This window comes from Schistocerca americana, chromosome 7 (assembly GCF_021461395.2).
Source record: "Schistocerca americana isolate TAMUIC-IGC-003095 chromosome 7, iqSchAmer2.1, whole genome shotgun sequence".
Taxonomy (NCBI): domain Eukaryota; kingdom Metazoa; phylum Arthropoda; class Insecta; order Orthoptera; family Acrididae; genus Schistocerca; species Schistocerca americana.
In genome coordinates this window covers 304703872-304728334 of record NC_060125.1, presented here as the reverse complement: position 1 = coordinate 304728334, position 24463 = coordinate 304703872, and positions in this window count along the sequence as shown.

Here is a 24463-nt window from a genome sequence, read left to right as displayed (position 1 = left end):
AAATAAAAGAAACGTTACGTCGATGCAGTTTGTAGGAAGGCCAGCATTAATGTATGCCTACTCTACACAACAGTATTTAAAAGGACTAAACTACTGTACTAAACGTAACCGCACATAAGAAAACAGCATTGCAAATACTGTTCTGCTAACTTACATTCCCCATAGACGAGTACCTTCTCTTCTTTGGAGTACATTCTATTCACATAACTCTTCAACTGACGATGGTTGACGGAATGACGAGTGTGAATTCTGCTTATGTTTACATTTGTCCTCTGTCAACGTCAGCACATGGATGTGTTCCATTACCCCGAGTACCAGCACTAAGTGCTGGAAGCGTCAACGTCAGTGTTGTGTTACGTAATTAATAACGTTGTGTTTCAGTGAATGGTACACTGTGATACATTTTTGAATAGGGGTTTAGGAGAGGAAACGAATTACCGAATAAAAAATACAGGGTGCCATTTAAAAAGTCATAAAGTTGTTCATATCTTTGTAAAAAAACGAAGCTACAACGAAGGCAATCATGCTGATTGATGTCCCCCTGACGGCTAAATAACACTTGCTTGAAACATTTTGTAATTTGCTTCTGGACAAACATTTATTTAGGGAGTTCAAGATAAATGGGACACCCTGTATATATGCCTCAAGTATTGAGGGTAATGGGCAAGGGGTACTACATTTGTAGTGTGTGGATAAGTCGGGAATTTAGGCGTAACGTGAGGTGTGCTACACTAGTCTTTGCAGTTTCAATGATGTGTCTGCATGGCTCAGTCAGTGGTCAGAGCATCTGCCTAATAAACAGGAGGCCCGGGTTCAAGTCCCGGTCCAGCATAAATTTTCCCTATTGATTTCAGTCAACACCCGCTTGCGACCAAGGTCTGTAATTTCTGTTTGTATTAGTTCACAATGGCTGCTGGATCATGTCCGAAAGAACAGCGTGTACCCATCGAAACAAGAAAACTAAGTCCAGTAAACACGGGCCCGGAAACGCATATGAATATCTGCGCAACGCTTTACTTGCGGATGTTAGCACAGTGGTTGGCATTGGCTCTCCGTCAAATGTGTCGGCAGGGTATCATGATGTCTTCCTCACAATACCTACGACTATCTCGTCTGTAGTCAGTTGTGTGGTTTGTGTCGTGTCGTAGGCTACGGTAGTTTTCGTCGTGATTGCGTGCCTTATTGTACAGTATTATCAACCCTGAACACGTATCACAGTATTTTACCTTCCTCCATACACAAATTCACTTATGTGTGTACTGCTATTGCGATGTTTGTGCGTACAAGTGGTGTAGTACATTTACATTTTCTCTCCCACCACTTCCTAACAATAGAAGCCTACTACTCGATAAGTGGAATGGCGGGTATAATATTCTGCTAAGGTTCAGCAAATGGATGCAGCCTACGTGCACGTGCTCTCTACACTGAAAAATATCTACAGCGCAGAGTTCCTTCTGATAAGCTGTTCGGCAGAGTTTTCCAGGGTCTGAGGGACACAGGTACCCATCGCATTTTGGAAGACTCACAGTGGAAGACCCTGCGCAGTCCGCACGCCTGACATGGAGAAGCATGTGGGACGTTCGGTAGAAGAAACCCCTGCAACCAGTATGCGACGATTAGCAGCGGCAGAAGTCGTGAGTCTCTCTATGTCTTATCTTGGAGGAGGGTGGGGGGCGGGGGGGGGGGTAGGTCAAGGGGGGCTGCACACATCTACAGCGGGTTCATTTCCTAAGGTCACAGGATCATTATGGCGGTTCTGTCCTGTTGCAAAAGAGTGCCGCATATCCACTGTTCACTTCTAAGATTTTATTTACAGTTGAGACAGGTTTCACAAGAGATGGTGTTGTGAGTTTATACAACCAGCATGTATAGGCAAACCTAAACGCACAAGAAATTCAGGAAAGAGGCCGCAACACCGGTTCTCAGAAAACGTATCGGCAGGCGTACTAGGCGATAGCTTAATAGGGCCAAACGTGCTACCACAAAGGTTAACTCCGGCGCATCATCTGGAATCTCTCATTAACGTATTGCCTACCTTACTGGAGGCTGTCCCATTGCAGCAATGAATACGAATGTGGTTCATGCATGATGACGAACTAACACACTTTCGTCAGAATGTGCGGGAACATCTGACGCAAACTTCTCAGGAGCACTGGATTGTAGGTGGTGGTCGACGGAGGGGTGGGGGGTGGGAGTACACACCTTAGCATGCTCTTTCGCAGACCTCAATCCCATAAACGTTTGGTTGTGGGGACACTTGAAGGAATTGGTCCACACCACGCCAGTCAACGATGTGCGGACACCATAGGGTCGGTCTTCAGTGTGTGGCAACAGGTACAACGACAACTGGGTATACTTCAAAGGGTGCGTTATTCCTTATTCCGGTGGGCAGTGAGGTGTATTGTCATGAATTAACGTCACGTTGAACACCTCCTGCTCCTATAAACACGTGTTTGTCGCAGAAATATATTTTTTAAATATTTATGGTAAGTTCCTGAGGGACCAAGCTGCTGAAGCCAACAGTCCCTAGGTTTACACACTACTTAATCTACCTTAAACTACCTTACGCTAAGGACTACACACACACCCATGCCCAAAGGAGGACTCGATCCTCCGACGAGGGGAGCTGTATGAACCGTGGCAAGGCTCCCGAGACCGTGCTACTACCCGGCGCGGCAAATCGCATTATCGAGGAAAGTATGTATTTACGGACCCATGTTTATTGGACTTATCTCGGAAAGTAAGCATTTCTGGATCCATGTTTACTGGACATATTTTTTTTAATTTGGATGACTACCGCCACCTTTCAAAGTATTCGACACTTTTTTTGAACACCTTTTGTATTTATGTCTAAACTTCCTAACTACGCAACTGTATGTACAGCATGTTGTTAAAAGTATGCGGACACCCCTACGTAATGCGAAATTGTCCACTAGATATGTGGCCGAGCGGTTCTAGGAGCTTGAGTCCGGAGCCGTGCTGCTGCGACGGTCGCAGTTTCGAATCCTGCCTCGGGCATGGATGTGTGTGATGTCCTTAGGTTAGTTAGGTTTAAGTAGTTCTAAGTCTAGGGGACTCATGACCTCAGATGTTAAGTCCCACAGTGCTTAGAGCCATTTGAACTATTTTCCACTAGATATTATGTATGAAAGGAAGTGGGAGTACTGTGTTGTCAGCAGAGAAGCAGTGACAACACAATGGGTGGGTCAGGGTATCTCAGTGATTGCGGACGTAGACTAGTCATAGAATGTCACCTGAGGAACAATTGTATCAGGAGGTTGCACCCCTTCTTAAGTTGACCAAACAAACTGTCACTGTGAAGCGTAAACTAAAGCAACAGCCTCATGTAAACCAAGACCAGCAGGAAGATCTCTCAGCTGGAGACACAGTCGAGTATTGTAAGAGGTGTACGTAAACATTTGTACGATATCAGCGAAAGGAGTCGCTCGTGAGATCCAAAATGCTACCAGCAGCCCCACTAGCGCAATGACTGTGCGTAGGAGGTTAAAATGAGTGCGGTTCAATGATCGAGCAACTCCTCATAAGCCGAACAGTTCTGTTGTGACTGCTAAGGGACTCTTCACCTGGTGTAAAGAGTGACACCACTGGAGAGTAGATATCTGAAAACGAGTGATCTGGAGTGATAACCCACATTATACTCCGGAGCAATCCGGTAGAAGCGTTTTGGTTTGATTGATGCCTGGAGATCGTTACCTGCCATCATGTGTATTGCCACGGGGGATTTTTCTTGGTTAGGAACTGGTCCCCTTATTGCGCTTAGTAAGACGGCAAATGCGGAACGATATGAACAAATTTTACAGAATTATGTACTTTGTGCAACTGAGGAATAGTTCGCAGACGACGGTTGTTAGTATCAGCATAACAATGCAACATGTCATTAAGCAGCTACTGTGAGACAATGGTTTGTGGATAATAACATGAAATTCAATGACCTGAACCCAAAAGAACACCTCTGGGGGTTAGAGTTTTACGTCCCGTCGACAACGAGAAGACGATAAAGACACTTGGATCATTAAAGGATTGTGAAAGAAATGGACCGTGTGCGTTTCAAAGGAACTATCGAAGCATTTGACTGGAAAGGTTTAAGGAGATCACCAAAAGTAAATCTGGATGACCGGACAGCGATCTGAGTCACCCTCGTCCCATATGGGAGTCTAGTGTGCTAACCATAGCTACCTCCCGCGGATCTTTGTGATGTTAGAACAGCGCTCTAGACCGAATATCCCAACATCACTATCCTTTGGTTCTAGAGGGAGAATGGGCTGCCATTCATACACCTCACTGGAAGTGTCCCTAGCGAAGCTGAAACTGTCACAAAGGGAAAGAGTGAACACACTCTATATTAATGTCCACTGATAGCTGTCTGTATGCGTTTCACCAGATAGTGTCGTTTAGTGTGACGACTGTTCGTACTGGTTAGTGTTACTTAGCAAAACACGTTATATTTTTGTTCATCATTTGGATTTGTTTCTCTGCAGGGTGAAGATTAACGAAATGGAGGCAGACAGGTCCGATGAACACGTGTCCAGAAGGGACGGTATATCATGCAACGGTACAAATCGTACCGGAACACGGTAAAGAGCTGCATCGCATCCACCTCACAAAAGAAGTAGAAAGTGGTCTCCATGGGATTGCAGGTGGTGTAGTGGTTGACATGCAGGATACACATAATCGTACTTGGGCGTACAACACGTTGAGAAGCCACTTGCCTGGGGCTTGTACTAGGAGTCGTCTCAATATCCTGTAGAAGCTGGTCCTCCAAATCCATTTCACGCATATCCCGCCTCCTCCCTGCAGGTTCGTCTGTCTGAAAGGACGCATGAACATACAAACGGCCAAGAAGGGCTTGAAATGTTGTCTGATGTGGTTGGTGTCTGTGAAGGTATTTGTATTGGTATAGCCGTGCTGCCTCTCTAACGTTTCGATCTGCTTGGCAGTACACAAACACCATCTTGCCTTGTTTGCGACATGAATACCGGACCATTCTGCCGCATTTAGTACGCTGCGTCAGACACGCAGCCCGGAACACATAAGGAACACACGGTACGTGGACAGACGAGCTGTCATTCGTCAGCACCACCTACCGTGCAACAATGCATTTCAGGACATATGTTCATAGTAATTCTCACCCTGTACAATTATAGTTTCTCGTTAAAATTTTAAGCTGTTCATAATCAGTATTGGTGCATTTTCTGATACCCCGTCCGAATTGTATTTCCTGTCAAAAACCTATTACATATGCCTATGCTGGTGATAAATTAGATCACATTCATCATACGCATTACGATTTATAACGTGGCAGTGAACAATCGCTACACATAAATCTTTAAAAAAATTAGCTTTTATATGACTATTAGCAGTTTACGGATTTAATATATAACTTATTCCTATTCGTCGTTCTCCGTAACAGGAGTTAACGCGGCTGATTGCCATGCGAAGGCCCGGGTTGTATTCCCGGTAGCGTCAGAGATTTTTGCGTCGTGGGAGGGAAGGTACGGGAAGCATTCAGCCTCGAGATGTCAGCTGAGGAGCTGCTCGACCGTTTAGTGGCGATTCGCAGTCAAAAAACCTGACAGTGACCGGGAGTGCGGTGTGCTGACCACACGACCCTCCATACCGCATCCAATGACGCCATTGGCAGAGGATGGGTCTTATCGACCTGGAAGGGCCTGAACACAGAACTTTACCTTTTTTTATTTATTTGTGTTTATCTATTCCACTGCGGTATTAATGGAGCTGTTACGGAGAAATCTCAGTTACTTGCATTAGAAGATTCTGTTGTCGTCTGTCACATATTCAACTCTCGTGAGTATGCTGGGTATTTACTTTTCTACCCAGGTACATTTATTTACGTTTATACTGAAGTTACCTGATGGCGTGCGACAGTGGATACTTTGTGTTCCGTTGTCACTTCTTCTATTACCTGGTACAATCGGAAATTATGATCTGAAACCACGATTGTCGGTAAGCCTCTGAGAGAGCTCGATCCTCTCCATTTCTACTCTCGTGGCCTTTTCATAACATATACGTACCGGAAAGCAGTATATTCATTCACTCTGCTAGGAAATTTCTAATCAGCGTTCATTCCACTTTAGAGCGAAAATTCTTTCTACAGGGTGAGTCACTATTGTCACCTAGAATAACTCCGAAAAGGTGACAGTAGCTGAAGCGTTTGCGGGAGAAGTGTTGCATGGGACCACGGGGGCCATAACATGACGTTTGTTATCGAGAAGAATCCAGTGATGTGTAACAGTAAGGCCTTGAAGATCAACGAAGGTCACAAAGGTGGCATGAACGTTCATTTACAGACTGTGTTCGAAGTCATGACCATTGGTATCAATGCAGTGCTACAATCTTCTTATTATGGATTGAGCTGTATTCTTTATCACATAGGCACTTATAAAAGCACATGCTCTGATAATTCTCTCTCGCATATCTTCAAATGTAGTTGGAACGTCTATGTGGACAATGTCTTTTACGAATCCCACAAGAAATAATCCAGGGGCGTCAAGTCTGTCGAACGAGCCGTCCACGACACATCTCCTCCGCGTCCGATCCAATGATTTCGGAATTGCCTCTGCAACTCATTTCTAGCCATTAGTGGGAAATGTGCCGGACACCCATCGAGCTGATACCACATTCTGTTCCTCGTTCCTAAAGGTATTTCTTCCAATAACAGACGTGAAGTTTCTTGCAGGAATGTGGTGTACTTCCTACCATTAAGATTTCCTTCGATGGAATATGGGCCTATAATTCTGTCCTCCAGAATCCCACGCCACACATACATCGACCACTGTTTCTGGTGTGCCACTTACTGCAGCCAACATGGATTTTCAGTTACCGAATAATGCATGTTATGCAAATTAACATTTCCATGGTTCGTATATGTAGCCTCGTCAGTAAATAAAATCAAATTAATAACTGTGTCATCCCTCTGAATCTGAAGTTGAGCCCATCGGCAGAATTCAATGCGACACATACAATCCGCACCAGTTAATTCTTGGTGGAGACTGATATGATAAGGATGATATTTATGGCGATGCAGAACACGAGCAACACTGCTATGGCACATGCCGGATTCCCTTGCGATTTGACGCGAACTAACAAGGATCTCGAACCACAGTGGCAAGAGTACTAATTTCGGTTTCCTCCTTAGGAACTTTCCTTTGCCGGACATGTTTCAGATGCGTTTAAGATACACTTTTCCTCAATTTACCACGCAAGTATTTAAATGTACGACATGTAGGGTAAGTACATGGTGGATATCTTTCATTGTATAAGTCTCTAGCTCTCACTGAATTTCGTTGGCATCCTCCGTAAATGAGAAGCATATCGACTGATTCTTCGAAGGAATACGTCATCCACATTCGCTTGATTCGACGATACTAGTCTTTCCTTTCCTATTAATGTTGTATTGTGAAACCGTCGAATCGTGTTTACATGTGAATTGCACGTTAGATGACGAGAGAGAATTGTCAGAGCATGTGCTTCGATAAGTGCCGAAGTGATAAGGAATACCACTCAATCCATGGTAAGAAGATTGCAGCACAGAACTGATACTAATGGTAGTCACTTCTAACACCTTCTTTAAATGGATGTTCATGCCACTTATTCGACCTTCGTTGACTCTCAAAGACCTTACTGTTACAAATCATTGGATTCGTCTCGATAGCCGGTATCAGAAAATAAGTACCAAACTATAGCATCCTATTTTAAAAAATGCAAAGATGACCTTCATATCTCTGACGCGACCCCACCTAGCAACAAAAAACCAACGTCATATTACGGTCTCCGTTGTCCCATGCAACATTTGTCCCACAAACTTCTCAGCTACTGTCATACTTTCGGAGTTATTCTAGATGTCAATAGTTAGTATAAACAATTCTCTAGACTGTGGCTATGCCATTCCTCCGTAGTATCCTTTCTACAACGAATTTTAGGCCCGCAAAGAATGCAGGAGAACTGAAATTTGCAAGGTGGGAGAAGAGGTAACGGATGGAATGGGGAGAGGTGAGAGCTCGTTGTGAGTAGTCGTTTGATAGCTACACTATGTGATCAGAAGAATCCGGGCACCCTCTGAAAATGACTTACAAGTTCGTTGTGCCCTCCATCGGTATTGCTGGAATTTCACATGGTGTAGGCCCACCCTTATCACTGATGACAGTCTCCATTCTCGCAGGAACTCGTTCAATAAGGTGCTGGAAGGTATCTTGGGAAATGACAGCCTATTCTTCACGGAGTGTTGCACTGAGGAGAGCTATCGACGTCAGTCGGTAAGGCCTGGTACGATGTCGGCCTTCCAAAACATCCCAGAGGTATTCTATAGGATGGTTGATATGGCTCTGAGCACTATCGGACTTAATATCTTATGTCATCAGTCTCCTAGAACTTAGTACTAATTAAGCCTAACTAACCTAAGGACATCACACAGATCCATGCCCGGGGCAGGATTCGAACCTGCGACCGTAGCGGTCGCGCGGTTCCAGAGTGAAGCGCCTAGAACCGCTTGGCCACAGCAGCCGGCGTTCTATAGGATTCAGGTCAGGACTCTGTGCAGCACAGTCCATTACAGGGTTGTTATTGACGTGTAACAGGCCGTGCATTATGCACAGGTGCCATCTTCGAATTGCTCTTGAACAGTGGGAAGCAAGAAAGTGCTTAAAACATAAATGTAGGCCTGTGTTGTTATAGTGCTACGCAGAACAAGAAGGGGTGTTAGCCCCTGCATGAGAAACACGACCACACCCTAACACCACCACCTCCGAATTTTACTACTGGCACTACACACTCTGGCAGATGAAGTTCACCGGGCATTCGCCATACCCACACCCCGCCATCGGATCGCCACATTGTGTACCGTAATTCGTCACTCCACACGACGTTTTTCCACTGTTCAGTCGTCCAGTGTTTAAGCTCCTTAAACTAAGCGAGGCGTCGTTTGGCATTTACCGGTGTGATGTGTGGCTTATGTGCAGCCGCTCGACCATGAAATTCAAGTTTTCTCACCTCCCACCTAACTATCATAGTACTTGCCGTAGATCCTGATGCAGTTTGGAATTCCTCTGTGATGTATGCCTATTACACATTACGACCCTCTTCATCTGTCGGCGGTCTCTGCCAGTACGCTTTTGTGCTGTCTGTGTCCCTTCACGTTTCCACTTGACTATCACATCGGAAAAAGTGGGCCTAGGGATGTTTAGGTGTGTGGACATCTCCCGTAGAGACGTATGACACAAGTGACACCCAATCACCTGACCATGTTCGAAGCCCGTGAGTTCCGCAGAGCGCCCCATTCTGCTCTGTCACAATGTCTAATAACTACTGAGGTCGCTGATGTGGAGTACATGGCAGCAGGTGGCAGCACAATGCACCTAATATGAAAAACGTATGTTTTTGGTGGTTCTGGATACTTTTGATCACATAGTGTAAGTCGGTAGGATGCTATTCGTGATAGACGAATATCCTAATTTCGATTCCCGGTCCGGAACGCAGTTTTATGCTTTCCGGAAGTTTCAAGCAGCATATTGGCTGTCTCCTCTGGGAAAGTTCACTCATGTAATTTTAACAAACAAAAATACCGTGCTGTACAACGTGTCGGCTATATCGTCTGACTCGGAAGTCTGATTACCGCCTCTGTGACGAAACGCATTTCTCTCATTTGGATATTCTCTATTTCTCAGCAACGTATGGTGGCAGTAAGAGATGATTCGGCTACCCTTAATTTAACCTTGCCACATTCGTTAACAACCATGACAAGCCTGCTCCCTGATGATGATTCCTCTCTACGCAACAAAAATGCTCGTATGGCGTACAAAAATTACTAAATCCTGCTCCCGATTCAAACAAAATTGTACGTCATTTACATACAGCGTGGAGCTCTTGATTAAACCGAGCTGAATGTTAATTGTTGTGTTCACCATCCTAATGATGCAGTGTTCCTGCGGATTACTTGGACAGCCCAGTATACTTTGCTGTGTTGTGTTTTACAAAATATATGAACTAAAGCAACCCTAGGCTGAAACATTAATATTAACAATTGTAATTTCTCTGATGAATAAATGCACTAGGCCCCTTCGATAACTCACAGAAGATCTTAACAGTTTACTTCCTGTTTATTTATAAATTTAATCATGTAATGAGTGAATTTATAAATAGCTGTCACGTGGTAGTGTTTCCTTTAATATCCAATCTGCTAACGACTAAGTATCAAATTGTTGTACTAGTGAAAATTAAAACGCGTGAGTACATTACCGTTTCAGAATTTTAAGAAGATGGTATAACAATTAATTCCATGTAATCACCCTTCTAAAACCAGTGTCAAATAATGGAGTACTGAATTTTGTTATTTTACTGAAAAAATCCGATATTAATGATTCATTCGTATCTGACATATGATTTTGTAATGCCGAATCTATTAGGGATATGACTGAAATATTTGTGATAAAAGATTTCAATTTCACTCTCTTAAATCTTTAACAGTTACTCAGAGAACTCTTACGCATTTTATTCTATACTATTGATGTTAATTATTTCACTTGTTTTTAAACGTAGTTAAAACCGCTGCTAGATACGAATTATGTTCAGTGGAATTAGTGTCCAATACTACAGCTTCTCTCCCTATGTATGTCTTTACAACATTCTTTATTGATTTGATTTTGCTGTCTGAATATTCAGTTTCCAACAAGTTGTGCATATTCCTAGTTTTCCTTACACGTTTTCTAAAAAAAAATTCAATAGAACTAGTAATTTGATAACTCGTTTAGGCTACTTTGGGGTCGTCCCATGTTGGCCTCGTAGACATCATGAAAGTGATCCGATGTCTAACTTCCTACAATTCCATACCACTGTTTGTCGTATGAAAGCGATGCCGATCGTGACAATGTTATCTCATGGTATGGGCTAGTGAGATATCTAACTTATACAATATTATTGAGGGATAAGAGCACGAACCATGGACCTTGCCGTTGGTGGGGAGGTTTGCGTACCTCAGCGATACAGATAGCCGTACCGTAGGTGCAACCACAACGGAGGGATATCTGTTGAGAGGCCAGCAGACAAACGTGTGGTTCCTGAAGAGGGGCAGCAGCCTTTTCAGTAGTTGCAGGGGCAACAGTCTGGATGATTGATTGATTTGGCCTTGTAACACTAACCAAAACGGCCTTGCTGTGCTGGTACTGTGAACGGCTGAAAGCAAGGGGAAACTACAGCCGTAATTTTTCCCGAGGGCATGCAGCTTTACAGTATGGTTAAATGATGATGGCGTCGTCTTCGGTAAAATATTCCGGAGGTAAAATAGTCCCCCATTCGGATCTCCGGGCGGGGACTACTCAAGTGGATGTCGTTATCAGGAGAAAGGAAACTGGGATTCTACGGATCGGAGCGTGGAATGTCAGATCCCTTAATCGGCAGGTAGGTTAGAAGAGATAAAAAGTGAAATGGATAGGTTAAAGTTAGATATTGTGGGAATTAGTGAATTTCGCTGGCAGGAGGATCAAAACTTTTGGTCAGGCGAATACAGGGTTATAAAAAAAATTAAATAGGAGTAATGCAGGAGTCGGTTTAATAATGAATAAAAAATAGTAGTGCTTGTAAGCGACCACAAACAGAATAATGAACGCATTATAGTGGCCAAGATAGACACGAAGCCCACGCCTACTACAGTAGTACAAGTTTAGATGCCTACTAGCTCTGCAGATGACAAAGAAATTGAAGAAATGTATGATGAAATAAAAGAAATTATTCAGACAGTAAAGGGAGTCGAAAATTTTATAGTCATAGGTGACTGGAATTCGGCAGTAGGAAACGGGAGAGAAGGAAACGTAGTAGGTGAATGTGGATTGGGAATAAGAAGTGAAGGAGGAAGCCGCCTGGTAGAATTTTGCACAGAGCACAACTTAACTTTGTTTAAGACTCATGAAAGAACGTTGTATACATGGAAGAAGCCTGGAGATACTGACATGTTTCAGATAGATTATATTATAGTAAGACAGAGATTTAGGAACCAGGTTTTAAATTGGAAGGCACTTCCAGGGGCAAATGTGGACTCAGACCACAATCTGTTGGTTATGAACTCTAGATTAAAACTGTAGAAACTGCCAAAAGGTGGGAATTTAAGGAGATGGGACCTGGATAAACTGACTAATCCAGAGGTTTTACAGAGTTTCAGGGAGAGTATAAGGGAACAATTGACAGGAATGGGGGAAAGAAATACAGTAGAAGAAGAATGGGTAACTTTGAGGGATGAAGTAGTGAAGGCAGTAGAAGATCAAGTAGGTAAAAGACGAGGGCTAGTAGAAATCCTTGGGTAACAGAATAAATATTAAATTTAATTGATGAAAGGAGAAAATACGAAAATGCAGTAAATGAAGCAGGCAAAAAGGAATACAAACGTCTCAAAAATGAGATCGACAGGAAGTGCAAAATGGCTTAGCAGGGATGGCTGGAGGACAAATGTAAGGATATAGAAGCTTATCTCCCTAGGGGTAATTTACATACTGCATACAGGAAAATTAAAGAGACCTTTGGAGAAAAGAGAACCACTTGTATGAATATCAAGAGCTCACATGGAAAACCAGTTCTAAGCAAAGAAGGGAAAGCAGAAAGGTGGAAGGAGTATATAGAGGGTCTATACAAGGGTGATGTACTTGAGGACAATATTATGGAAATGGAAGAGGATGTAGATAAAGATGAAAAGGGAAATATAATACTGCGTGAAGAGTTGACAGAGCACTGAAAGACCTGAGTCGAAACAAGGCCAAGGCCTTGGGAGAGCCAGTCCTGACAAAACCCTACCATCTGCTGAGGAAGATGTAAGAGACACGCGAAATACCCTCAGACTTCAAGAAGAATATAATAATTCCAATCCCAAAGAAAGCAGATGTTGACTGATGTGAAAGTTACCGAACAATCAGTTTAATAAGTCACGGCTGCAAAATACTAATGCGGATTCTTTACAGACGAATGGAAAAACTAATAGAAGCCGACCTCGGGGAAGATAATTTTAGATTCTGCAGAAATATCGGAACACGTGAGGCAATACTGACCCTACGACTTATCTTAGAAGCTAGATTAAGGAGAAGCAAACCCAACGTTTCTAGAATTTGTAGACTTAGAGAAAGCTTTTGACAATGTTGACTGGAATACTCTTTTTCAAATCCTGAAAGTGGCAGGGGTAAAATACAGGGAGCGAAAGGCTATTTACAATTTGTACAGAAACCAGATGGCAGTTATAAGGGTCGAGGGACATGGAAGGGAAGCAGTGGTTGGGAAGGGAGTGAGACAAGGTCGTAGCCTCTCCCCAATGTCATCCAATCAGTATATTGAGCAACCAGTGAAGGAAACAAAAGAAAAATTCGGAGTAGGTATTAAAATCCATGGAGAAGAAATAAAAACTTTGTGGTTCGCCGATGACATTGTAATTCTGTCAGAGACAGAAAAGGACTTGGAAGAGCAGTAGAACGGAATGGATAGTGTCTTGAAAGGAGGATATAAGATGAACATAAACAAAAGCAAAACGAGGATAATGGAATGTAGTGGAATTAAGTCCAGTGATGCTGAGGGAATTAGATAGGAAACGATGCACTTAAAATAGTAAAGGAGTTTTGCTATTTGGGAAGCAAAATAACTGACGATGGTCGAAGTAGAGAGGATATAAATTGTAGACTAGCAATGGCAAGGAAAGCGTTTCTGAAGAAGAGAAATTTGTTAACATCGAGTATAGATTTGAGTGTCAGGAAGTCATTTCTGTAAGTATTTGTATGGAGTGTACCCATGTATGGAAGTGAATCATGGACGATAAATATTTTGGACAAGAAGAGAATAGAAGCTTTCGAAATGTGGTGCTACAGAAGAATGTTGAAGATTAGACGGGTAGATCACATAACTAATGAGGAGGTATTGAACAGGATTGGGGAGAAGAGAAGTTTGTGGCACAACTCGACTAGAAGAAGGGATCGGTTGGTAGGACATGTTCTGAGGCATCAAAGGATCATCGATTTTGTACTGGAGGGCAGCGTGGAGGGTAAAAATCATAGAGGGAGACCAAGAGATGAATACACTAGGCAGATTCAGAAGGATGTAGGTTGGAGTAGGTATTGGGAGATGAATAATCTTGCACAGGATAGAGTAGCATGGAGAGTTGCATCTAACCAGTCTCACGACTGAAGACTACAACAACAACAAAGGCATTTATAGGTCACTGTTTCCAACAGATTTCCTTAACAAATGGAAAACTAATTTACATTGATATCTCCAAAAATCATCATCAGCTAAAGAGGCATCGGCGCAACGTCAGTTCTTTGTTTGCATATGTGAAGCACATTCTAATAACAGTCAGCACGCAATGTTGTGGTTTTGTTATTATGAAAGAGAATTTGATCTTCTTTTGCACCTTTTGGCTACGTATTTAACGTAGCCCCACAATATCATATAAAAAATATCCCAGAAAATACGTTGTAAGTCAGCAATTTGTTTCTACTTTTGGTTTATACTCACATTTTAACATCTACATAACACACTGTTAACCATTTTACGTATTAATCATTGATCCTTGTGAAGAAAACTTTTTGAAAGACATATAAATCCAGGTGAAGGAATTTTCAGTAAACCTTGTATTATTGCGACTATGCTATTTTTTCACCTTTTCCTGCACGAACTGTACGTTACAGTTGCTACCTCTAGCAATGTTCAATATTTTAATAGTTTTTCCTTGCTCCTGACTGTGAACACAGTAATATGTCAAGAACATTCATTACAATTTTCTGGCTACCCAGTGCATTTCGTTTCCTGTACAAGAAGCAGTGATTCCTTTTTACAGCATTACCTCACACCCAGATACTTTCATATCCTGATCCATACATTTTGTGTCTAGTCATAGGGTGTTTGTACTCCTATTTATAAAGAGAATGGCTTCTGCCGCGTTTCGTATAAGTAAGTGTGCAGCCAGTTTATACACACTTACACTAAAATTTTTCGTCCTTGGCAAGTTACAGACATTTCTATTAAACGTTCCAAACTTTCTTACAGATCAGAAACTGATTTACTGCTTTCGTTATCCCCGTTCTACACCAGTATCCCTGAAAATGTGCAGATTTTCCTCTATTATAATGTCAGTGTAATTTCACCTAATATTTTGTCGCAGTATTTTGAATTTAAGTTGAAAAAGTCGTGTCATGCCGTAATAAAATGGTTCTATTTTCTCTACTTCCTATATTTTCCTTTAGTTGGAATACCTCCTAAGACGTTGTATCCCTGCTATTCTGGTGTAGACCATGAGAATTATATCCTTACATTCTTGCGTTGTGACTGCCTCATTATAGCACCTCACAGCTATGAGAAGGGACCTACTTCTTCGTTGAGTATACCTCCTTCGCAGCACAATTATTTCATGGCAGTCGTAGCATCACGGGGATCCGCATAGCCCTCATTTGCGTACTGAGTACGACCACTCATTTTGTTCCAGTAATTCGTAATGCTGAATCTTCTAATTCTAGGCAAGCGATTTCCAACTCCCGCGTCTGTAAACATACTTTCCTAAATTCTTATATGTTGTCACAGATAATCAGTCACATATGATCTAGGATCCTGAACCTAAGTTTTTCTACAGCTGCTGGCGTACACCCCTCCCTAAGACCGCTGCTTATCATTTCTTTACTCATTATTTGACAAGACGCTTGCTTATAGCCTAAGACGAAAGACTCTCTGATATTTTGGCTCAACACCTCCTCCCTCCCCCCTCAGTAAGGTTTAGAGAAAACTGCTCTTAAATTTCATTACTCGCAGTCGACTTAGAATTGACGAGATCGATAGATAATTGCAATCTGAGAATTTTTCGATAACATATAAGGGGTCCACTAACTAGGAGTCTCCTAGGAATCGAGGAAAGAAACTTTATCGACTGCAAATTATATATCCATAATGTATACACTGTCAACAGAAAGCACCGCTGGAGTTGCGACCAAAATATCTGGCGCTGGAAGCAGGAAACCTATGCTCAAATATCAGTTGCATTCTGTAGTCGTTGTCTCTTTTTCAGTTGTAGTTCTCACTACAGTGACATAACCGTCTTGAGAGATTCAGCAACTATACAGATGTTTAAGATAATTGTCATATAATGTTCCGCCTCAGCTATCCATTTTTAATTACATTGCATGTTTCGATCACTCTGGTCATCTTCTGATCTAAGTAATTGCGTTAGCAACCCGTCTCGTGTATTCAGAGCCATATATCACAGACGCATCTACTTTGATCTGAGGATGATCCAGAGAGATCTAAACATGTAACCTATTGTACAAGTGAGACGGAACAATAAATGAGAATTATCCTAAATATGTAGCTTTTCCACACAGAAGCTGGTAGGAATAGAAGGGTTAATAAGGTAAGTAAATCAATAAGAGATAATAACAAAGTAGCCAATTAAATGCCGCAAGTGACTTCATTAGTAAAAAATTAAGATTTTAAGCCTTATTGTATGTAAACAGTTCCAAGTAAGAGTGCTGTGAGGACAAGTACTTGATGCACGTTATCATATAAGGGCGAATCACTAACCGTTGTCGCAGATGGTACTGCACATAAAACAACGCATGCGTACACGGTGCAATATTCCATCACAACACCTGCAAAATTGTTGCCTGAAGTTACCCTGTGATTATAAGAAATTAATGATTAATTTTTTCCTCCGGATATAAGAGAGGTGAATCGTTTAACTGACTCGTTAAAAGAACGTTAACTTCACTTGCTCCAAATAGAAGAATTTAGTGTGCAAAACATATGTTGAGAACATTTTAAAACCATACGTTGCTGATAACTAGTTTTGTCTGATACTGAATTCGTGGTATAGACAAACTAACTCCATCATGTGTGATAGCATGTTTATAAATGACAAGGGTCAACCGACTTGCTTGGTAGAGGTAACACTGCCATTTACTTTTCTGCCAAGTTTAAAACTTTTGTTTCGAGGCTTCAAAACTGCAGTCTGGAAAACCAGCGGATGCAATATTTACTCTCAGAAAATTTCATGGTCAACTTTCAGCACCGATTTTTCAGACATTGATATCGTATGCATGGTATGATTCGAAATTCATCCTTGACAAAGAAATTTTTTAAATGTAAAGTAATTTTGTTTTGCTCCGAATATTCGGAAGGAGCCATACAGTTTTGGAAAGAGTATTTTCGTTAGATGCTCTTGTAGCCATTTGCTTCGTGTGTTTATATGACGAGTACAGTCCATATGTTCGTACGAAGGAAACTGAGGACATGTAAGAGTCAGTCAAAGAGGCGCTGTAAATTGATCAGGGTTAAATTTGTAATACCTTACTATTCGAAGTAGTTTGAGAACTTGTTTGCATACCCAGTAATTGTTCCCTATTGATTTACTTAAATTATTAACCCTCCAATGTCTACCAATATCTAAACGAAAAAAATTAAAGAATACTGCAAAATGCAACTGGGAATCGAACAAATGGCCACCGCCCCAAAGTTAGACGTCTTGGTCGTTTCACCGGTGGCGCTTTCGTTGAACATCTCTTTTCTTACGATACCTGATAAACGGTACGTAAAGTTTGTGTCTTTGATTTCTAAAAAAAAGTGCGTTTCCGACCCCCATATCAGTTATTGAAAAACGAATCGAATTAGCCTGTTCTCAGTCGAATTCACGTCATGAGCTGTTAGGAAAGGGCCAAAATATCTTGGAGACTTTCATTCTAGGTTGTAGACAAGCGACTTGCCAAATATGGAGCCGAATCGGATGGCCATGTCTAAGGCCCTCTCCTTAACAGTTTATTGTACCTGACAACGTTTATGTTTTTCTATCGCTGGTCTCCTGCACCTTAAATTCCCCGATTCTCAGCTTCAGGTAATAAGCCGATCCGTTTTGTTGGCTAACTATTCGAAGCAGCGAAAATTCTTGTTTTGATAAATTTCCGGAAGTACGAATCATTCGGCGTCAGGTTGAAGAGACTCGCTTCGACTTCCTTCTATCGTGGGAACGGGACACCAAGGAAAGCCCGGACTCCTTCCACATAGTGCAGCTGTGCAGTACATCAGTGAAAGTGCTCATGGAGATTCCTAATCATCCTTGTCAATCTCAAGGTTTAAAAATCCGTCAGAATAATAATGGTAATGAGAAGACTACTATTTTTTCAAAAATGAAATTAATTGACTATGGGTTGGCATCTGGTTAAGCGGTAAGAAACGTATTATAAATATTGTCACAAATTTTCGCTGCTCTAAACTCCACAATTATGTATATTCGCACTGTCATTACTGAACTATCTTTGAGGAGGCACTGTTGGTAGCTTCTTGGCTCACCTGGGAGGCCAGTTGCCTAATAGTTACTCGTCTATTCGTCTGTACACGCCCCCGCACCCGTCGTTCACCCCTGTGGTGCACCACAATTGCCTTGGCCTCAATTTTGGACAGCGTCATTTTGCCATGCACAGCAGCACCCAAACAGTTTAAAGACCTCATCGTTTTGGAAATGCTTCCACCCTTAACCCGAAAGCCAGTGGTAACATCCTTTGAGACACATAAGTCGCTCCTTTCCGTCCTAAGTCAACTACTCCACTATTTCCCGGCTCCCCCCGACACAATTTATATACACTACATAGCTAGTGCTGCCATCCGCCGTCCGTGAGTGGTTATTGCACTTTGACGTCGAACATAGGCGGTGGTAACGTTAAAGTGACTGGATCCTGTAAAAGACGAACTGATGCGACTGAAGTCTTCAGGATCTGCTGTTTACTTCTCACCCGTCCATATGCTGTTGTGTATATCTGCAAGTAGCAAAACAGCTATAATCGTATTTATGAGCAGCAGAGCTCGAATTTCTGTCAGATTTCCAGATTTCCATTTTCCCAGGCGATTCTAATTTGCACCAGGCCTTCCTAGCTGCTTATAAAAAATATTCTGATTTCCATGTAATGGAGAATATACGCAGTATCATAACAATGTAGTTTCACCAGGAGACTTCTGTGAGACGTACAGAGCACGTGGAGAAGTCTCAGCAGCTGTCCAGTCCAGGTGTATAAAAATTATATTCGCGTTTCTAATTACAGGTTTGTACTGTACAAGTAATCACTAGTTCAATTGTAGCAGGCACTGGCCTATCAATCGACTACGAACCTGCCAATTTATGTACAAGAATCAATTTTTCCTAGCCAACTGAAACCGCAGATATTTTGTGTCCCAAGCGTTGTGGCAGTTCCATATCGTTGTCCAAAAGTTGTGTTTCACTGTCTGTTAGAACGGGATGGTAAACTCAGACAATTTTCACTCGCAATCTACTCTGTGATCGTGGCATCTGCAGTTATGGAAGTATATCTTATAGCAAGAACTCCGCGAACTGCTGTATCTTGAACCAGTTTCATTAAGGCACTGCCGATTTCGTGGCTTATAGCCACATCAGGTGTATATAAAAATTTAAATATGTTGAAAAACATGGTGGAGAATATAGAAGGTTCAACCATCATAGTAAAGACCTTAAGGTCCGCTTGGCCAATAGTCAATGAAACCTTGTTTTACGTCGCCCAAATTTTTGTTCAGAGACCATCCGCTCTACGGAATTATGGTTTTAGCTGTGAATGTTGGGCCTTCTATATTCTCCACCATGTTATTTAACATATTTCAATTTTTATACGCATCTGATGATGTGGCCATCAGCCAGGAAACCTTTAGTGCCTTGATGAAACTGGCTCAAGGTAAAGATTGTTGTCTGATTACTAAGTGTATATATCTAAATTTTTCTTTCGTGCTGTTGTCCATGTAGCTGGCATTTAATTTACTTTCCCTTAGCATTTAATATGTTAATTCAATGACATTTCCTGTGAAACGCTTGAGAATGTGGAGCTGTGACTGAGTTCTCAAGTCATCGTTTCAGTTGCAGTAATTGGAAAATGACCGCTTCTGCGCAATGTATGAAACGTTAAAGAGAAAGAAATATACATTCAAACAGACGGGTTTGTGACATCACAGACGCGGAATGCTAATGTGCAGATAGGTCACATAATGGCCACATGGAATCGACGATCTTGAGATGCCCTTTTTCCGACTACATCGTCGTCAAAGATGTAACTTGTTTGCGATTTATGCGAATAAAATAAGTCTAGGGCGGAGACTTGATCGGCCTTTATTGCCCGCGTCGCGGAGCCTGTGACGAGTAAACACGGCAGTAAAAGTGCCATCAGCGAGTTAACGGGTGGTGCTCCCTTTACGAGCGAAGCGGCCCTGCTACGCCGCGGTGCCAACAAAATAGTAGCCGCACTATTTTATGCCTTTATCACGCACTGACATTAACATTACACTGTGTTACGGCCCAAGAATTTCCCAACGGACCGTTCTCTTACAGCGTAACCTGCAGGCACGAGGAGAGAGCAGCCAAACATCCTTCTCTACTCTGTCATTTTGCTCATCTTTTTCTCTTCCTGTAATGGGGTGTAACCGGGGAGTAGGTATTAATTTCTGTTATCAAGAAGAGTGTATGAGAGCAATGTTTTCAGAACCGGTTCTGATCGTCACAAAAGCACCATGTGATCACGTACGTTCACCGATAGTAGTTCGAATGCCTTTATTTTTCAGAACAACTGTGCAAACGCTTATTAAAAGTTCTGGTTTACCATTACTCTTTTTTCCATTTTCTAACTGCCAATTCAGATACCTCGTGATGTGTCCTGTTGGCTGATAACTTCTTTCAGTGGTCCCACCCGTGTCCACTTCCTTGTACCTGTTTCATTTGGTGCTTTTTCCTTTCGTTAGTTGATGCACTGTCTCGCGAGTTATTCAAAAGTTTTATCTGGGTCAAGTCATTTCACCTGTTTGATTCCCTGTTTTATTCACTACTTCGTCTCTCACAGCCAAACATTTTAACACATTCTATTCATTTTACCTGTTTCGGTCAATCGTTGCTTAACGCTGTTATTGAAATACTCAAAAACCAGCATCTTTTTCGGTTCTATATTTTCCTACTATTTCTCCTTTGTTTCTTTCCACTTTTTGAATTCTGAGCTCTCAGTATAATCAAATTTTCATCTCCCATAACGATCAGAGAGGTTTCATTTATATGCCACACGATTATTTCATTTCTTTTACATTATTGTAAATTCTGTCAATCTCTTCATCAACTGTGGAGCTACTATGCACATAAGCTTACAAAACAGTGGTGAGTGTTGGCTTTGTGTCTATCTTAGGTATAATGATACGATGCCTATGCTGTTCATAAGAAGCACGCAAATATTTGTGCAGGACCCGAGGTAGAACTCGAATTTCGCACTTATCGGCAGCCGTCGATTTAAACACTTTCGCTATCCGAAGAAGCCTGTTGCAACGATCGAAACTTCCGTATGTCACGGAGTTTATAACTCTTACGGTCTCACATTCTGTTATTCCCGCGCAGGCAAAGATAAATATTTTATAGTTATTTTAGTCCGTTCATGCATGATTACATCACTGATGGTTCCTATCTCAGTTTTTTACGGTATCTGTGTCTGTATATTACAATGCCCTCCAGAAAACTTCGTGTATCCGAGAGATGGATCGATTTTAGAGGCGTACTCGAATGATCGAAGTGGTTAACGTGGCTGCTCGTGACAACAGGTAAATCTGGATTCGAGTCTCGGTCTGGTACAAATTTTTATGTTTCATAAACAGCTGACGTCAATTCGGATTCGCGAATTGCGGGTCTTTGCGAAATACTTATCACAGTTGTAACAGTCAAAACAGTGCCTGTTCCTTCAAATATGCTTGCATGTCTGAAGGACATTGTAATGTGAATATGCAGACACAGTATAAACACGGACGTTGTAGCCATCAATATACAGGGTGTCCCAGCTATCTTGTCCACCCAAAATATCCCTGGAACAATAACAGCTATTGGAAAACTACTTTCACCTGTATCAATGTAGGGCTGGGGCCCATGAATGTACATATTTAGAAACATTCTAAAACGAAAGCATACGTGTTTTTTAAAAAAAAACTTATGTTTTTTTTTAAATGGACCTCCTATATTTTTTCTTCACCAATCCATAGCATGACAAAGCACATAGCTGTTATTGTTCCAGAGATTTTTTGGGTGGACAAGATAGCTGGGACACCCTGTATGTTTGACATTGTGTCAGACATAAGAGGCTATGTGAAGGTTATATTATACTTTAAGCATCAAATTTTCCAAGATCGCTGGCAATTCTTTTTATTACTATGACCAGTTTCAACTGATCTTTGCTGTCCTCATCCGATCTTGAACATTATTAGGTGTACTTGCTACTGATGCTACGAGGTCCGATGACCGACAACTTAGATCTGTCGAAACCGGTCATATTAATAAAAAAAAATTAGCTTTATTCATTCATCTACGTCCCTCCCAGTACTTTGCACGTAACAGTACAAGCTCTTGCTATATATTTCTTCAAAATATACCATATAGTTCTTAAATGTGTTTATGCGTGATACTATACGTTCTTAAAAAAACATTAACTGTGTTAATATACTTTATATTAGTCAGTACTATTAATGATCGTCCATATTTACAGGTTATTTCTTCAATTCACAGAAGAATGCATTATTGATAGTTCTGATAGTTGAGTACATAATTAACGAATGAATTTAAGACTGTTGACGATTGCGGAACCCGGACACGATGGGCCTGTATGTGTATCTTCAAACTGTCCGTCTTCAAGCTTTCACGTAGCGAAAGTTAAAATGTATTAAATCTCACAATTTTCCCCCTTGTGATGTATTGATGTAACACAAGTGAATTTTGCATAATTATTTGAGGGCGAGTTGGCAATGAAGTTTTATTCGGGAGGACGCTGGTTCAAATCCATCCAGTCTTAGGTTTTTCGTGATTTTACTAAAGTGCTAAGAGTGATTGCCGGGACGGTTTCTTTGAAAAGTCTCGGTCGATATTCTTCTCCAGCCCTCCCCTATCCGAGGTGGTGCTCCGTCTCAAACGACACATCGACTATGGTACATTAAACCTTAGTCTTACTCTTAGCACTAGTATTCGCAAGTACGTGTGCTTCTGTAATTATGATGATATCTTAGAGTATCAACAGACCGCAGAGCACTGGAGTCATCGTATCAACCAATAGAGGGCTCCATGGGTAATCTAGGCTTCGACTTTATGTGTTTTTTAAAACAGCATCTTTAAGATATCGTGAAAGTACTGATTTTGCCTCACTGAATTTTTCTCCAGAGGTCACATGCAACATGGCTGCACCTCCTCCTGCTGACCCAAGATTGCAACATCATGTCATCTCCCTACCTCCCAGTCTTAGTGTTTAGCTTCAATAGAAGACTTCTTGAGAGTCGTTATATGCTAATTGGCAGCTAGAGCGCCGTGTAAGCCTTTAATTTCCTGGCACAAGGTTTGAATGAAATCTATGTTTTCGCTATTGAGGAGGCTCACGCTCATGTCCTAGCACTGAGAAAAATTATATTCCTGAATTTCGTTTTATACCTCTCTTCTTCCACATTTTAAATGAGAACAACAATCGCCTCGATGTACGTGCATGGGGATTACATTGATTTCTAAGCTGAATTCCATGGATGTTTTAACAATGATATCCCATAGAAGCATTTTAGCCCCAATTTAAATATCCACCGTTGATCTGTCAATATTAAAATTAAAATTTCTACTTTATACAGCTCGTAATTTATATGATCAGACGAGGACGATATGACCGTGATGTTGCACACGCCGAACCACACAAACAACAAACACTGTCATGTTTATGGTCGTTCGAAAATGGCATTCCCGTCATTCTGTTACAGTACAGAGTTGTTTTCAGTTATCAGGAGAAAATAAAAAGGTCCCTGTTTGAAAGTTTAAATCGAGAAGTTTCCTTATTTCTCACTTTTAAGATTAGCAGGAATAGCTAGCATATAGCAAAATAGTCAGCCGTTAAGGTAAGACCCATGCCATTCATTTATATCTAGATGTACACCCACATCTACGTAAATAACTGGCAAGTCACCATACTGTACTTGGTGGGGGGTACCTTGCACCAGCGCTAGTCATCTGTTTCACTCGTTTATCCTGTACTACGTAACGAAGGAGAAACGACGTTTTATATGCTTCCGTACAAGACATGATTTCTTTTATCTTGCCTTCGCGATTCTTACACGAGATGTGTGTTGATGGCAGCAGGATCGTTTTGCACTCTGTCACAAATGCCGCTTCTCTGCACTTTCTCAATAGTGTCTGGCGAAAAGAATCCTTTCTTCCACATCTACATTTATACTTAGCAAGTCACATGACAGTGTGTGACGGAGGGTAATTGTGGTACCACTATCACATCCACCATCATCTTTCCATTTTCGAGTGGCGTGTGGGAATGATGATTGTCGATATACATATTAGCTTTAATTTCTCGAATATCGCTGTGCTCATTTCACGGTGCATATATGAGTCTGTCGAAAAAGTGTTTAGTTAGCCACTTCTATCGTAGATGAA